This window comes from Chelonia mydas, chromosome 4 (assembly GCF_015237465.2).
Source record: "Chelonia mydas isolate rCheMyd1 chromosome 4, rCheMyd1.pri.v2, whole genome shotgun sequence".
NCBI lineage: Eukaryota > Metazoa > Chordata > Testudines > Cheloniidae > Chelonia > Chelonia mydas.
Window position 1 is genome coordinate 99,958,606 of NC_057852.1, and position 17,597 is coordinate 99,976,202.

General features: G+C 39.3%; 1 long non-coding RNA gene across 3 annotated transcripts in view; it reads left to right on the plus strand.

The window, feature by feature from the left end:
• LOC122465367 overlaps window positions 1-17,369 on the plus strand; it is a 48,133-nt gene extending 30,764 nt beyond the window's left edge. For all 3 annotated transcript variants that reach the window (XR_006290160.1, XR_006290158.1, XR_006290159.1), the window contains 2 exons: window positions 4,985-5,140; window positions 17,223-17,369. This is a non-coding gene — a long non-coding RNA (uncharacterized LOC122465367). The remainder of the gene's footprint in view (window positions 1-4,984; window positions 5,141-17,222) is intronic.
• Window positions 17,370-17,597: the final 228 nt, after the last annotated feature.

Consider the following 17,597-nt stretch of genomic DNA (forward strand, 5'->3'; position numbering starts at 1 on the left):
CCCGAGGTTTTTTTGGAATGGAGCAGAGGCAGCAATAAAGGGGGTGCTGCTACACCCTGTTACAATGGCTCACAAATATTGTGAGGCTCCCCTTCTCCACTGACCTGTGTTAAAAACATCAAATATAATTTTCCTGGGCTCACACATTTGATTCAGTTAATCCTTCTGTTTTTTCCCTAAGAAATCACTGTTTGCTGTTATTACTGCTTTCCTGCAGTAACCTCCACTAATGACCCCTGTGCAGCTTGTTTCCTCTCCCATCTCTCTGTATCTATCTGTTGTTTCTTGTTGTATACTCAGAGCGTAAGTATAAGCCTCTGAGGCAGTGGACTGTGTACTTGGTCTGTGTTTGTACAGGCACCTAGCACGATTGGCCTGCCCATGAGCAGTGTCCCTACCTGCCACAAAAATGCAATTTAATAAAATAATGTCTAACCCTTCTTCCCATTCACTATCCCAGTATGAGGTTGTTCAAGATAAGTTAGGTTTGCCTTGTGGTTCTTTCCATAACTTAGGAGCACAGAGCCTAAGGTTTTTCACTATGCTCTGTGATGTATGTAGGGTTGCCAGGTGTACGGTTTTTGACTGGAATGCCTGTTTGAAAAGAGACCCTGGTGGCTCCAGACAGTTCCCTGACCGGACCGTTAAAAGTCAGCTCGGCGGCACAGTGGGGCTAAGGCAGGCTCCCTGCTTGCCATGGGTCCGTGCAGCTCCCGGAAGCAGCATCATGTTCCCCCCTCCAGCTCCTAGCCATAGGGACAGCCAGGGGGCTCCGCTTGCTGCCCCACCCCAAGTGCTAGCTTCACAGCTCCCATTGGCCAGGAACTGCATGCAGCATGGGCAGCATGTAGAGCTGCCTGGCCACACTTCCGTGTAAGAGCCGGAGGGGGGACATGCTACTGCTTCTGGAAGCTGCCTGAGGTAAGCGTTGCCCAGAGCCCGACCCCCTCCCTCGCCCCTGCCCCAGGCCTGAACCCCCTCCCACCCTCCAAACCCCTCATCCCTAGCCCCACCCCAGAGCCTGCACTCCCAGCCAGAACCCTCACCCCTCTGCCCTAGCCTGGAGCCCCCTCCTGCACTCAGAATCCCTGAGCCTAGAGCCCCCTCCTGCACCCCAAATACCTCATCCCCAGCCCCACACCAGAGCCCGCACCCCCAGCTGGAGCCTGAACCCCCTCCCCAAACCCCTGCTCCAGCCTGGAGCCCCCTCCCTGAACCTGCACCCAGAGCCTGTACCCCCTCCCACACCCTAACCCCCTGCCCTAGCCTGGAGCCCCCTCCTGCACTCCAAATCCCTCAGCCTGAACCCAGAGCCCCCTCCTGCACCCCAAAATCCCTCATCCCTGGACCCACCCCAGAGTCCACAAGCTCAACTAGAACCCTCACCCCTTCCTGCATCCCAACCCCCAACCCAGCCTGGTGAAAATGAGTGAGTGAAGGTGGGGAGAGTGAACAACAGAGGAAGGGGGGCGTCCTCGGAGGAGGGGTGGTGGCGGGGCAAGGGTGTTCGGTTTTGTGTGAGTAGAAAATTGGCAACCCTAGCTGTATGCCAGTGTCTAGTCACCTCAGACACACCAGACTCATTCAGACAAGCCCCATCTATCCCCCATGAGGAACAAAGCTTTTATTCTGTAAGGAAACAGAACAGGATTACAGATCAGCAGCCTCCTCTCTGCTTGTCTCAGGCTTCCTGCTGGGAGGGTAGAGGGTTACGTCCTTGCAGGAACCAGGAAGTTTTCCCAACATGCAGCAGTTTAATCCAATGCTTGTAGTTTCCACTGCTGCTGCAGAAGACTGTACCTTTGGCTACAAGTGTATTAGCATAAAATAGTTCTAAGGAGAACACTGCAAACCTTCCAGGCTTAGAAAGGATTAGAAAGTATTTTTAGCTGATTTATGATCTATAGCTGTGCAAAACTTGGTTTCATTTTTCCATAAGCTTTTAATCAACCTTTTAAAGTTTTGGTTCATGTGTGTTACTACCAGAGCTAGTAAAAAAAATTTCCGGTGGAACATGCTGATTTGGTCAAAACTTCGATGGAAACTGGGCTGGCCGGCCAGCCTGCCTAGTCTCCTTCCCACCTAGGTCCCCATAATGTCTGGGAAGCTGCCTCCCTGGGCTGCCCAACTTCCCAGATAGCTGGCTGCCTGGGGAGTGGGGCAGTATGGGAAGTGGCTGTTTGATGATCCAGACAGCCAGCATGAAGCCAAAAAGTTCTGTTTTGGTTCTCCAAAAATTGGATTGTTCAGAATTTTTCCTCCAATGAAAAATCTGGATTTTGTGATTCTTTATCCTGATTCAGGATGAATTCCTCCCTTCATTCCCCAATTAAAATTTGCTGTAAGGGATAAATTGCAACTTCCACTCTAAGAAGTTTCAGTTTGTATTTGGGGTTCAAACCAACTCAAATTGAAATTCATCCTTAAACTACCATGATGGCCTCCTTTATTAGCCTCAACCATTTAAAACCGCACAGTTTCACACTGTTTCCACATGAAATCATAAAATGGGTCACGTGCATTTGAAACATAGTCCAAGATTACCTGAAACTCAGTTCAGATTAATCAAAAGGTTTAGGAATCTTTGCAAGCCTTTTGACAAACCTAACCTGAGTTTCAGAGTTGTGAGTGTTTGATGTACCATGTGGTAGATAATATCACAAAAAGAGTTCACATTTCTAAAATTAAACTGGTTATTTTAGAGAAGTATTTACAGAGATGCTGCAACTGCAGTTTCCACTTATGCCATTTGTACATAGACTTAGGTCCTGGAGCCTCCTGCAAATGCTTCCTTCCTCCAACCTGTGCCTCTCCAAGTTCCATCCAGGTTGCTATAGTGAGAAACTTAACAAGGGTTGTGGTAGATTCTCCATCGCTAACAATATTTAAATCCAGATTGGATGTTTTTCTAAAGTATATGGTCTAGGAATTATTCTGGGGGAAGTTCTATGGCCTGTATTATCCAGGATGTCTGCCCAGATGATCACAATGGTTACTTCTGGCCTTGGAATCTAAAACTAAAAGCAGGGTGAGCACTGACTGCTTTGGCATTCCTTTGCGGTGGTTTCACAAAGTTCTATTCATAGCATGCTGTGCTGAGATGCTGTATCTCTGTCTTTCTTATCCAAGAGTATGGGAGGATCATTTTAAAAGTGTAACAATTACATCAGTATTTTCCAATGTGTTTTAACCATTGTCTTTCTAATGAGGCAACCATCTTTTCAAGATGGTCGTTGATTATATCATTTTCATTCAATTTAAAAAATGCATCCTGTCTTTTAGTAAATGTCAGTGCACAGTGAAGCCCTCATCAAAAGAAGATTCTGCTGAAAATAAATGTCATTGTGGTGAGAATCCTTCTGAGTCTGTAATAACCACAAATGGCCTATTTGTTGTTGCTATAGAGCAGCTTTTTGTCACACAGTAGGTTTCCTTTGTAAGTAAAGATAAAATGAGGTTGAACAAGCTGTGTTGTATATAGGTGAAAGAAAAAGTTACAGAAAATCAAAATCATATAGCAAAATTGCATGTAACAGTAAGAAAAATAAAGAAGAATTCTGGAGGAAAACTACTTTGCCATTTACATTTAGATGCTTTGAAAACACTACTTCAAAGATTTAAGTTGTCTCAGTTTTTCTAAGCACACAAGTCTCTGTGCATATTTCTAAAGCTGGAAGTTAATGTAAAACACCTATGGTTTCTATGGCAAAGACTTTGAACCTAGAGCTGAACTTCACACCTCCCTTTCTTCCTGTTATATTGCAAAGCAATAGTGGGGTGCTCTAAACACCCTGGATCTTTGGGATATTGAAAAGCTGGCTACAGATACGAATTTTGCCCCTCCAGCCTAAAGGTTTCACTATTTTAACTTGATATTGAGAAGAGAACTTATTTTGGTTCATGTTCCCAACTGAGTGGATACATGAAGGGAACAATTGATTATAACAAACTATTCAGAAAAAAAAAAACTTAAAAGCTTAACATTTCACCCTCCTTATCCTGGCTCTTTTCCTAATACATGTACTGCACAGTATTTTGAATACACTCTAATTAGTCAGTGTTTTAGTTAGAAAGATTCCAAAAGTTCTGATCAGTTATGTTGTTTCTTTCAACAGTATTCCATAGCCTTAAACAGCGGATGATGGTGTTGTCTTCTGGTGGAGGGGTGTGTGTGTGTGTGAAATCTTATTTATCTTTGTGTATATTATTTGTATTTAAATAGGCTGGAGGAAGAGGTTGTCTTTGTTAACAACAAAGACAACACTAAGTCATTTGTTTTTTCTGAAGGAATTGCAATTGTATAAGTAAGGGGGGAGGGATAGCTCAGTGGTTTGAGCATTGGCCTGCTAAATCCAGGGTTGAGTGTTCAATCCTTGAGGGTGCCATTTAGGGATCTGGGGCAAAAATTGGGGATTGGTCCTGCTTTGAGCAGGGGGTTGGACTAGATGATCTCCTGAGGTCCTTTCCAGCCCTGAGATTCTATGAGTAGGCTGTTCCTTTGAGAATAGCAGCACCATAATTCAGGTTTCTGTTTAAATTGTTGCAGAGTATTATTTAGAAGTTTTTCTTTGCTCATTCTACAGTCACCAGGAATCTTGCTACCTAGTTATTTGCATTAAAGTTTTTTTTGCTTGTGTCACGTATTTTGACATCCATTTATTAAAGGCAGAAGGAAAAGATGATGTTAGAGTACTTCAAAACTAAAACACAGTGCCTTTCATCTGTTTGATTTTTAAAATAAGAAATATTATTTGAACATTCAAAATGACTATGCAAATATTACCTCTGAAAAGTAAATAACATGAAGTGAAGCATTATTTAAACAAAATCATGCTTTTATTCTAAGTACAGTGGTTATGTTTGTAAAAATAATGTGATTAGTGGTTTTCCAAATTATATGTCTTATGCAAGATAGTCCAAAAGAATGGTATATGAATAGCAATAATAAGTATTTTCACACTTATATATTGTTTTGCATTTTTAGGGCTGTTTTCAATTGTTGGCTGTGTGCGTGTTCTCTACACGTGCTGCACTGGCTCTTGCCAGATAGTCCATACAGCAGACTTCAGTCGAACTGCCCAAGAAGACCATAGACTCAGTTCAGTAGTGAAGGCTCTCGGCCATGATTATTGCTGACAAAGTACGTATTAGTGCCTTATACTTTACAGTTATACTTAATACATGTATGCCCATGACAATGGACCAGCTCAGGGAATAATGGCACTTTCTGCTCCCCCGCTCGGCCAGAAAAAAATCGCCCCTCTGTGACCCTTCTTTTATACATTGATACAAGCAAGATATGTATTGCTCCTCTGACTTGGTTAGTTACCACCCTTTAGCTTGTACATGTTGGTTCAATCAAAACACCTCTATCCATCACTCTGTTATCCAGACATTACCTTTAGGAGGGGTCAGTATGTCTCTGTATCATCTTCAGGGAATGTGTTTATACCATAATTCTGTATCTGGGTGTTCTGGGACCACCCTCCTGGAATGTGTTTATGCAAGTGTCAGTGCCTAGCATGTGTTAGGAATATTTGTGTTTTTGCAACACCAGCATGTTCTTTCCAAGTTCATGTTCTGGATAGTGAACCTGCAAGCAAGCATCTGCTTTGTAACAAGGCCCGAGTTTTGCTAACTTTGCTTTATAGTAGCAGGGCCTGACTTTTGTTTCGGCCTTAGGCCCTTATACCAGGCCTCATGTCTCAGGCTCGCTCCTTCCACTACAAGGGCCTGTTCCAAAGCCCATTGAAATCAATGGGAGTCTTTTCAGTTTCTTCAGTTACTTTTGAATCTAGCCTTTAATCCACTTAAACAGAAACTAATGAAAGCACAAAGGATATTAATTATTTAGGTTTTTCCCTAGCATCCAACCCAAGTAATTCAGTTCAATAGTAATGAACTTGTCGAAGAAAGGTGGTGGAGGAATCCTGCACCCAGACAGTGAAGTGAGAGCAGTGTATTTCTGCAGCTGCTATGTATCCTAAAGTCTGGAGTAGGATCCTCCAAGACCTGCATGCACCTAGTGCACGGGGCAAAGGACCAAAGATCACCTGGGCCCACCCATTGCATGTCGATCTGCTGCTACATGTGGCTATGTTGTGTAGCCCAATCTATAGATTTTACAGATAGATTAGATTACTTAAGAATCACCAGTTATCATTTTGGGGGTTGACAGGTTCTTGGCCCATGATCATGCCCAGTACTATTCAAATTGTTATATAGTTGGGAACCCCGATGTATATAGTTGCAACAGCCACCCTATAGGAACTCCTCTATATTTACACATAGATTATTAATACATTTAGCACAGTCACAAATATCACAACTCAGTAAGGTAGATAGAGACACTACAGAATGTACATCTTCCCATCAACATACTCACACCATTCCTTGTAGAACAACCTGAAATGTTAGCCATTATCTTCCTCATCACCATCACCTTCTCCCGCATCACCAGTGGCCATTTTTCTGGCACCTCCTAAAGGACTACATCTCCTTCTCCTACTGTCCCTAGGCTGGGAATGTAACTTTTTTTGTTATGCTGAAGCCACTATGTTTGATGCATATTCAGTAGGGGATTTTCCCTTTTTCCTTATGTGCATTTCCTCACCTTACTAATGTTGGAGGTCTTTCTTTCTATAGGTTAGTATATCAATTATCTCAACTTATTATCAGATATGTCAATTTGATACCATAACCTCCTTGTGCTTAGGTATCTGCAGATATAGCTCATGTTCCTGTTATATACATCGATTCATTGCCATGACACTCTTGTGGTTGGATCATGTACCTGTGGTCAGAGCTTCCCCTTAAACACTCTATTTTTGGTTCCCCAATACTTGAATTTTTTCATTGGGCAGTTTATCTGTTTAAAGTTTATCTGTTCACAATTCATAGGCCTCAAGCCTATGCTAAAGCTAATGTCTTACAGGATAGAGGCCTATAGGTTCCTGGCATTTCTGCTGAATATAATACAAGCAGAATATAATGTAAAACAGTAATATAATAAAGATAAGCTAGCCCACTGGGCTACAGTTGGGAGCCTCCCTTTAGCTAGGGTTCATGGTGTGCAGAAAGCATATATGGCCTGAATTTTTATCTTGCATCCTGTCTCCCCTCTAGAATTGGGTGGGAAATGCTTTTCCTATCCCACAAGAATTTTTGAAATTTCAAAACTCCCCCCCCCACCCCATTTAAGATGGGAAAAAGTTGAAAACTTTCACAAACCAAAAATAAAATCTTTTTTTTTTTAATTGGATTAGGTCAGTCAAAACGTGTCAATAATTTCAAAATGTTTTGTTTTGATTTTTATCCTTTTCATTTTTGACAAAAAAAAAAACCCTGACCAGATGTATGCCTCACACATGCTACTGAAGCAAACAATCTACTCCGTCATGTGTCCTCTGCACCCTCAGAAAGAAATGTAAGAGCTGGGTCAAAATCCATTATTTATCTCTCTTATTGGTGTGTGAGTCTCAGATTCTTGGCATCTTTAACTCCCGCTGACTTCACTGGGTGTTAAAGGTGCTCAGCAATTCACAGGAAGGATCAAAAACCTTGCCCTTTGAAATCTTCATACATAAATTTCAACAAGAAAAGAGAATGAGAGATACCTATGGACAGACTTTTTCAACTTTAAAAGGAGAAAATAGAAATGCTAGTAGTTTTTAATTTAGCAAATGTGCAAACCAAATACATAAACTTTGGTAACTTAATTGTATTTTTTTCCTATGATGCATTTTTTTAAAATTAAGCTCTATTTTAGCTAATTTACATAATTATAGGCAGCACAGGTAGTGATGCCTATAGTTAAAACTGCCCATCACGTTCCATTATAAGATCCTGTTTCCCATGGCTTATAATTTTGCCAAACTTTAACTATTTATGCTAAAATTTTCCATACCGGGTGTCTGCCTCAGGTTGAATTTTATTTTTTGGAAAATGACATCAAAAACAGAACAAAGTTGGGAAAAATATATTGCTTTGATCTTCTTAAAAAATTCTTATAACTGTCGATAAGGACTAGTACCTCCATGTTTTGGAGCAGGGACTTGAAATTTGGCAGGGTTCTCACCCTGCTGTCAGGGAAGTGTCTGTCTTCTGCCATCCCCATGAAAAGTGACCTAAGTTTGGCCAAGTAATGGAGTTGCTGCAGAATTTCTTCAACCTTTCATCTGTAAAGTAGACTAATTATTGATAATTAGTTTACCATTTATGTTTAATAAGTCTAAAATAACAGATATATGTATAGCCTATTAATTCAGTCTGAACAATTATGTATTATGGTCTCTAGTTCTTTCTGTCTTATGTAGCGTTTGAATACTGTCAACCTTAGATAATTTTTCAGAAGGCACAAAGGAAGCCTGATTAATAACTGCAGTCAAGCCTCTGAATTCCCAAATATAATTCTGTAAATCTGGATGATCATCTATATAAAACTGGGAACCCATAACAAGATGTTACTAAGATTTACGAATAAAGAGCAAGAAACTGTTACTGTACTCCTCAAAGTATCTGTCTACGTTATGCTGCATTTGAGCAGAAAGAAGGGAATATAAAATCTTTCCTACGTCTACAAGCAGTACAGTATAAATTTATTTTTTAAAGGAGTATCAATTGAGAACAATGCAATAATGTATCAGTGATCACCATAACCATAGAAAATGCTAATTTTTAATGAACTGTGAGAACAGTTTTTCATCTTTGTTGTGGCACTGCTAATGTTAAAAATACCTCTCTCTAAAGCTTCTGCAAAAGCAAATTATCCATGGTAAAATATTCTCTAATACCCATGTGGCTGCAGTGCTGTATCTAGAATTAACCAATAGAATTGCTTAAGTGTACATCCTCTTATCTTAGGTTCAGGGTCCAGTACAAAGGAGAAGGAATGTCAGAAGGATAGCAGGAGTAGTTTCTAATGAACCTAGTTCTGATATTCTTATGTTTGAAGCACTCATCTGTTTTTCATCGGTGTCCTCAGGTCACAGGGTGAGATCCTGTCAGCATTGAAGTCAATGACAGAACTCCCATTGACTTCAATGGGGCCAGGATTTCACCCACAGAGTATAATTTAAAAAAAAAACAAACATTTTTCTAATCCTTGCCATCTGAAATTTTCACTAAATCCCCCTCAAAAAACCTCTAGAGCTTCAGAATTTTATTTTGGTTAGGTATTAAAAATGTTAGATTCTTAGCTGAATTTCTTTGGTCATGAAAACTTGCCAGGAAGAAAAATTGAGTCCCCAAATCGAATATTTAGTTATTCAAATTAGCACTGTGCATGGAAAGTGGGCTTTATGAATGTCTGAGTGCCCATTTGAGAAACTAGGTGCAGCATTTCACTGTCCAATTTGGTGTCTGGACATAAGATTTTTCCATTGTTTTTTAAAGGTGGCAATTGGTTTGATCAAGATGAGAATTTAATCCAACTGTAATATCTGAGATCTTAATTATTTTATAGCTGGATTTGATGTGATCTACATAACCTCTTAAAAATATAGAGACTTTTTTTGTTCAAATAGCAGAGGTCGGTCTGCCTGGTGGGAGGACAGTGCATTTCTCCATACCAAAGTTATTCTTAGGAAGGAAAATAACTGCCTACTTTGTGACCTTTAATATTTTAATCAAGCTGTGATTGCAAATAGTGCATTTACTTTTTGATTATCCTAACTCTGGCTATCATCTAAATAGTGCTATTTCCCTTTCAGTTTCTATAGAGAAAACATTGGAGTATTTGTTAATATTTTATGTATAAGAGTCTCCTTACTGTGCATAACAAATCTGTGTAGAGCAGTGCCAGGTAGTAATGTTCAAAAATAACTGCAGTTTCGTCACGCATCTGATACACAACACACCACGTCTCACTGTACAAAATGAGATCGAATCCTGCTCTCCTTGCTCACATAGGGCTAGATCGCACCTTTACTAGGCAAGATGCGGGAACTAAGGATTTCTTCTTTGCATGTGTTCCGTAAGGTCTCCTCAGTGCATTAGGAAGGGCAGAGGTTTCACGTTAGATGCCTCCCTCCAGTAACAGCCAAGGAGGTAGAGGGATTACGTTGCCCCTTGATAAAGGTATTGCAAATTACTTTCCTGGAGCAACTGCATTGCCCTCTGCTGTTTCTCTTAGAATGGGGAAAGCTTAGGCTTCTGCACCACCCCTCACTTTGGATAGAGCCCAAAGTAGAAATTGATATAAATAAAAATAATGACATTTCAAATACTAGGATTTAAAAAACCCACTCTGAGCAAAATAAGCAACAAGACAGAGGATACTGTTGTTTTCCTTAGATCAGACCATTCTACTGAATTCTACATAAATGTGAAATCTTCATTTTTCATTGCAAACATTCAGCACGTCTATGGCAAAAGTCCATATATTGCCATTGGAATTAGACAGGAATTATATTAAGAAGCAGTTTAGGTTGGGAAACCCTCTGTGCAACCAAATCTGCAGGCGTATCTATCCCAGAAACGCAGGAGATTATACAAGTTTATTACTGTTATAATGCATCTACTTTTTTGAGTGATAAGCTTGATTCTATCATATGGTGGAACTGAACCCTTATTTTGCAAGGCTCCAGTTCAGCAAGGTACTTAAGAACATAACTAGCGCATGTGAATTAGACCATTAAGGTCAATGGAAAATCAATAGGACTGCTTCTGTGCTTTAAGGTAGGTGCATGAGTACCTTGCTGAATTGAGGCCTTTGCAAATACGTTTCAAAAACAATGCTGGAAGAATGATGCTTGTTACTAAATCTTTTGTGAACTGTTTTAATGAGTTCCAGAGCACATATGCATATATAAATATGCATGAGAGCGAATAATTTAAATCTTTGCAAATGTGATGAATATTTGCACCGTCATTAGAAAATGAGTTTCAGGCCATTCATTGAAACAACTACAATAACAGCAGCAGCATTCTGATTCTTTCTGTCTCTCACCGAGTGAACTCCCACATTTCAAGACCGTTACATGCTCTTCATGAATAGGGGATATCTGATTACATTTGATTTTCATATATGTTACTTTTAGAAGTATGACATGTGCCTCTTATGTATATGTCTGTGTGTACATATATATTTAGATGTGTAAAACAATGAGTCAAGACATTGCTCCTTACTATTACAAAAATTACCACGGGATCTTTAATTAACGAAAGTGGTCAGGACATTGATTTTACATTTCATTCAAAAGACTGTACCTAAATCAGAAAAGTATATGCCAGCACCATGGTAGCAACATTGTTTTAGTGATGATTGTGTGCCACCTACTGAAGTACCGTTGCTCGCAACATTTGTGTTGTCCAGGGAAACTTCCCACCTGTAGTCTGGCCAGCTTATGAGGACGACCAAGCTGGTACAAATGCAAGTCACATAGTATTTAAGTTTTAAACAAGTTTTATGTTAACATTACAAAATTTCACAATCTTCAGAAATAAGAAAGCACTTGCTCTTCATACTTAATCTCCAGGCTCCAGCACAGTTCTGTGATGGGTGTCACACCACCAGTATGGTACATTGGAGTGAGCCAGTTATCTGAACAATGTTGGACATTATGGGTCCAATGAAGAAATAAGTAAATTTAAAACTAATGATATGCTGACTTCACCTCTTGGCCTGGCTAGTGAGGCCATTCAACACACATTAATAACATTTAATTGGAAACCATTCTAAATGATTTTCAAGTAATTTGTATGCTAGTAGCTGAGTGGACAAACCCCACCTAAAAGGTGGGTGAAAATACAAATGTCGGGTGAATTCCTTGGTCGTCTGAAGTCAGTGAAAGTTTTGCCATTGACTTCAATGGGAGCAGGATTTCATCCTCCATGTTGTTGTTGTTGTTGTTGTTTTGTTTTTAATGAGTCATGGTGACTAAATAAAAATCTTATGCTAATCGTTCTCTTTTGTAAATTAGATTTTGGGGTCCTGCCTCACTGTTTGACAGAAAACCATTGATAACTACTCTTTGAGCACGGTCTCGCCACTGGTTTTACACCACCTTGTAGTAGTTTCCTCTAGATCACATTTCCCTACTTTGCTAATGAGTATGTCATGTAGGACTGTGTCAAAAGTATTACTAAATCAAGATATAGCATGTTTATAGTTTTCCCTAGCCACTACTCCTGTCAAAGAAGGAAATTAGGTTGGTTTGGCAAGATTTGTTCTTTACAAATATATGCTGGATATTACTTATCATCCTATTTTCCTACAGGTGCTTACAAACTGATTTTAAATATTTTTTTCCAGTATATTTCTCAAAGTTTGTCTGACTGGACTGTAATCCCTCAAGTCCTCTTAGTTCCCCTCTTTAAAGAAATGTACCATAATTGGCCTTCTCCCGCCATCTGGATATCACCCATCCTCTATGAATTCTCAAAGATAATTGCTAATTGTTCAGAGATTGCTTAAGTTAATTCCTTATGTACCTTAGCATGAATTTCATCTGACCCTGCTAACCTGAATACATATAACTCCCTGTTTTAGCTTATGTTCCTTCTCTCTTATTGTAAATATTAATTGTGTTGAGTATCTGGTCACAATTAACCTTTTAAGCGAAGACTGAAGCAAAATAGGCATTAAAATACCTCCACCTTCTTGATGTCATCCATTATTAATTATCCTTTCCTGCCACGTAGGGGACTGTAGCCTTTTATTTTATTTTAAAGTGAAATTTGCAATGTGGTATTACACCACCGTGGGTTTGGCTCTGGCGACTACATTTTCAAGCTTAACAGAGTGAAAGTCACCTTTGCTACGTTCTTCAGATTTAGAGTCTCTAGGAACACATAAAGACCAAGGGTAGTGACCACACATACATTCACAAGTACAAGGTCTAGTCTCTTGTACACGTTTTATTTAAAGTTACGGTTAAAGTTATGATTACTCAAGCATATAGAGATTCTGTACAGACATATGCACAAGATACAAATATATTTATACTCACATCCTTAACAATAGTGTTAGGATCTGATGAGTCTCTCATGGCTTGATCATCAGTAGAGGGATGGCTCCTACTGGAGTTCTCCATAGGGAGCTCAATTTTCCTGTTCTGGGCATCCCCTTTTTATAATGTGATTCTGTCTATAACTACATTTTGCGTATGTCCATAAAAGCGTCAACCCTCTTCTCTCTTTCGGTCTGTGTCCCCTAGAAACCTAAGAAATCCCAATTTTATATAGACTGTGTAATTTCACTTTATTCTCATTCGCATTGACACACAACCTGTATCCTGTGGTTAAGACACATGTCAGAGACAGATGCACCTTTACAGTATTTTTATGATCTAATATTAATCTTCCGGGTTATTTTTTACAATATTACCAGTTGGTACCTTTTCCCCATAATCTTAGGGCATCAGGATATTTCTTAGTCATTGGCTTATGTCATCATTTCTTGTCCTCAAGGCCTAAAATAGCTAAGCTAATATCTTGCAGGCCTCAGCCTACAAGTTCTTGCGTTTCAGCTTGGCTTACTCATGTCTAACACATGATTATTCCCTTTAACTACTAATCAATCTTATACTTTTATAATCCTACAATTTAACTCTATTTAGCATACATTGATTATATATGACATAACATGTTAGTCAGTTATAACCACACAATAAAAGAACAATAAACTAAAATCACTGGCTACAGGACCTACACTTTCCTTTTTCTTTCTCTTGCTCCTAATACATTTAAAGAACCTCTTCTTATTGCCTTTTGTGTCTGTGGCAAGGTCTAATTAATTTTGTGCCTTAGCCTTTCTGATTTTGTGCCTACCTACTTCTTATTAATGGCACAAGAGCAAACTATCCCACTGCGTAGGAAAGATAGGAAGTATGGCAAGAGACCACCCTGGTTTAACCAGCAGATCTTCAATGATCTAAAAATCAAAAAAGAGTCCTACAGGAAGTGGAAACTAGGTCAAATTACAAAGGATGAATATAAGCAAATAACACAAGTATATCGGGACAAAATTAGAAAGGTTAAGGCACAAAACAAGATCAAACTAGCTAGACACATAAAGGGTAACAAGAAAACATTCTACAAATACATTAAAAGCAAGAGGAAGACCAAGGATAGGGTAGGCCCATTACTCAATGCGGGGAGGGAGGGACAATAACAGAAAATGTGGAAATTGCAGAGGTGCTTAATGACTTCTTTGTTTTGGTTTTCGCCAAGAAGGTTGGTGGTGATTGGACGTCTAACATAGTGAATGTCAGTGAAAATGAGGTAGGATTAGAGGCTAAAATAGGAAAAGAACAATTTAAAAATTACTTAGACAAGTTAGATGTCTTCAAATCACCAGGGCCTGATGAAATGCATCCTAGAATACTCAAGAAGCTGACTGAGGAGATATCTGAGCCATTAGCAATTATCTTTGAAACATCATGGAAGATGGGAGAGATTCCAGAAGACGGAAAAAGGGCAAATATAGTGCCAATCTATAAAAAAGGAAATAAGGACAACCAGGGGAATTACAGACCAGTCAGCTTAATTTCTATACCCGGAAAGATAATGGAGCAAATAATTAAGCAATCAATTTGCAAACATATAGAAGATAATAAGGTGATAATCCAGTCAGCATGGATTTGTCAAGAACAAATTGTGTCAAATCAACCTGATAGCTTTCTTTGACAGGGTAACAAGTCTTGTGGATGGAGGAAAGCAGTAGACGTGTTATAGAAATAAAATATCTCAACTTTAGTAAAGCTTTTGACACTGTTTCACATAACTTTCTCATAAACAAACTAGGGAAATGCAACCTAGATGGAGCTACTGCAAAACTGGGTAAAAAAACATTCCCAGAGAGTAGTTATCAGTGGTTGACAGTCATGCTGGAAGGGCATAACGAGTGGGGTCTTTCAGGGATCAGTTCTGGGTCTGGTTCTGTTCAATATCTTCATCTATGATTTAGACAATGGTATAGAGAGTACACTTATAAAGTTTGCAGGTGATACCAAGCTGGGAGGGGTTGCAAGTGCTTTGGAGAATAGGATTAAAATTCAAAATGATCTGGACAAACTGGAGAAATGGTCTGAAGTAAATAGGATGAAATTCAATAACGACAAATGCAAAGTACTCCATTTAGGAAGGAACAATCAGTTGCAAACATACAAAATGGGAAATGACTACCTCGGAAAGAGTACCGTGGAAAGAGATCTGGGGGTCAGAGTGGACCATAAGCTAAATATGAGTCTACAGTGTAACTCTGTTGCCAAAAAAGTGACCATAATTCTGGGATGTATTAGCAGGAGTGCTGTAAGCACGACAAGAGAAGTAATTCTTCCATCTTACTCTGCGCTGATGAGGCCTCAGCTGGAGTATTGTGTGCAGTTCTGGGTGCCATATAGCAGGAAAGATGTGGACAAATTGGAGAAAGTCCAGAGAAGAGCAACAAAAATTATTAAAGGTCTAGAAAACCTGACCTATGAGGGAAGATTGAAAAAAATGGATTTGTTTAGTCTTGAAAAGAGAAGATGAGGGCGGGCTTATGATAACAGTTTTCAAATACATAAAAGGTTGTTACAAGGAGGAGGGAGAAAAATTGTTCTTCTTAACCTCTGAGGATAGACAAGAAGCAACGGACTTAAATTGCAGCAAGGGAGGTTTAGGTTGGACATCAGAAAAAACTTCCTGTTAGGGTGGTTAAGCACTGGAATAAATTGCTAGGGGGGTTGTGGAATTTCCATTATTGGATATTTTTAAGAGCAGGTTAAACAAACACCTGTCCGGAATGGTCTAGATAATACTTAGTCCTGCCATGAGTGCAGGGGACTGGACTAGATGATCTCTTGAGGTCCCTTCCAGTCCTATGATTCTATTCTTTTGTACTCATCCTTACCAATTTGTCCATGTTTGCACAGTTGTAGGATTCCTTTTTGATTTTTGGATCATTAAAGAGCTCCTGATGGAATCATATTGGCTTCTTACTATTCTTCTTATCTTTCCCTGGCATTGGGATAGTTTGCTGTTGACCCATTAATATTGTCTCTGAGAAACTGCCAGCTCTCCTGAACTCCTTTTTTCCCTTCGATTTTATTAGCATGGAAACTTATCAGGTTATATGAGGATGTTAAAGTCGTCTTTTTGAAGTCCACTGTCCTTATTCTGCTGCTCTCACTCCTTCCTTTCTTTGGAATAATGAAATCTATCCGTTTTATCACTTCCACTCAAATTGTTTTCAACCTTGAGATTAACAACCAAATCCTTCTTATTGGTCAGAACTAAGTCTAAAAGGACTGTCTCCCTGGTTACTTCCTCCACCTTCTGAAACAAAAAGTTGTCTCCAGTACATCCCAAGTATTTACTGGACATTTTGTGTTTTGCTGTATCATTTTTCCAACAGATGTCTGGGTAGTTAAACTTCTCCTTTACTATCAGGTCTTGTGTTTTTTATATTTGTTTTTGTTCTAGGAATGAGTCATCCACCTCCTCCTCCTGATTTGGTGGTCTATAGTATAACCCTACCATGACATCACCTCCATTTCCCCCTCTTTCAACTGGTCTGTCTCATCTCCTTCTGGACCTCTGAACAAGTGTATCTATTTATTATGTTTAATGCAACATCTTGCTTCCCCCCTGCCTGTCTTTCCTGAACAAGCTATATGCCTCAATACCAATATTCCAGTCATGAGCTGTATCCCACCAAGTCTCTATGATGTCAATTTATTCACAATTCCGCGTACGTACTAATACTTCTAGTTCATTCCCCATACTCCTTGCATTTGTGTAAGGACATCTAAGATGTTTAGCAGATTCCTCCACTGTTATTCCTCTTGTTGCTTGTATTGTGACCTTTGGGTAGGTTAGAGTTTACTTCACCACTCTCTTAGTGCTTCAACACAACTCCTATAGAAAAAGCATGATTTGCACAGGGTCAGTCTCCCCATAGTCAGGTCCAAAAAGAACAAGAAAAATAAACTTAATTCTTAAGTGGCAGCTTTATAAATTTTATAATAATAAACACGATAGTTTAATTTGTACTACATAACAAGGCTACACCATAATCCACACATATTATCTTTATAATTATACATAAATATAAACACGAGAAATACATTAGATCTAAACAGATCAGTCTTTACAGATACACAGTGAGAAGTAACTCAGAGTTCAAAAAGCTGAGGTTGAGTTCATCTGAGTCTCAGTTAGAGTCTTGCTTCATCTACTCTATACAGTTGGCTGAGTCAAAAGCACTGCAATAATATCTTCCCTCTTCTTGCTTGCAGAAATTTCCAGTTGGAATCCATGCAGACTCTTTCTCCTTCTCGGCTGGACTGTAAAATCACTCAGCTAGTCAGCTAACTAATGAACCAACCAATCAGTATTAAGTATATAAATGAATAACATTGTTACAACAAAAATAAAAATCTGAGAATAACAAAATGTAGATGACTCTTTCCCTATTTTCTCATTTCACTAAGAAAAAAGTTGGTGAACCATGCTGGTTAAGACAATTTGACTACAACAAGTGGGTACAATCAAATAACATTTGAAGTATACAATTAAAATGAATAAAAAATTCCCTCCCAATTTCCCCTTTCTATAACAAACACTGCCAGGGCTTCCCTGTTGGAAAATTAACAATGGCACAAACATGCTGC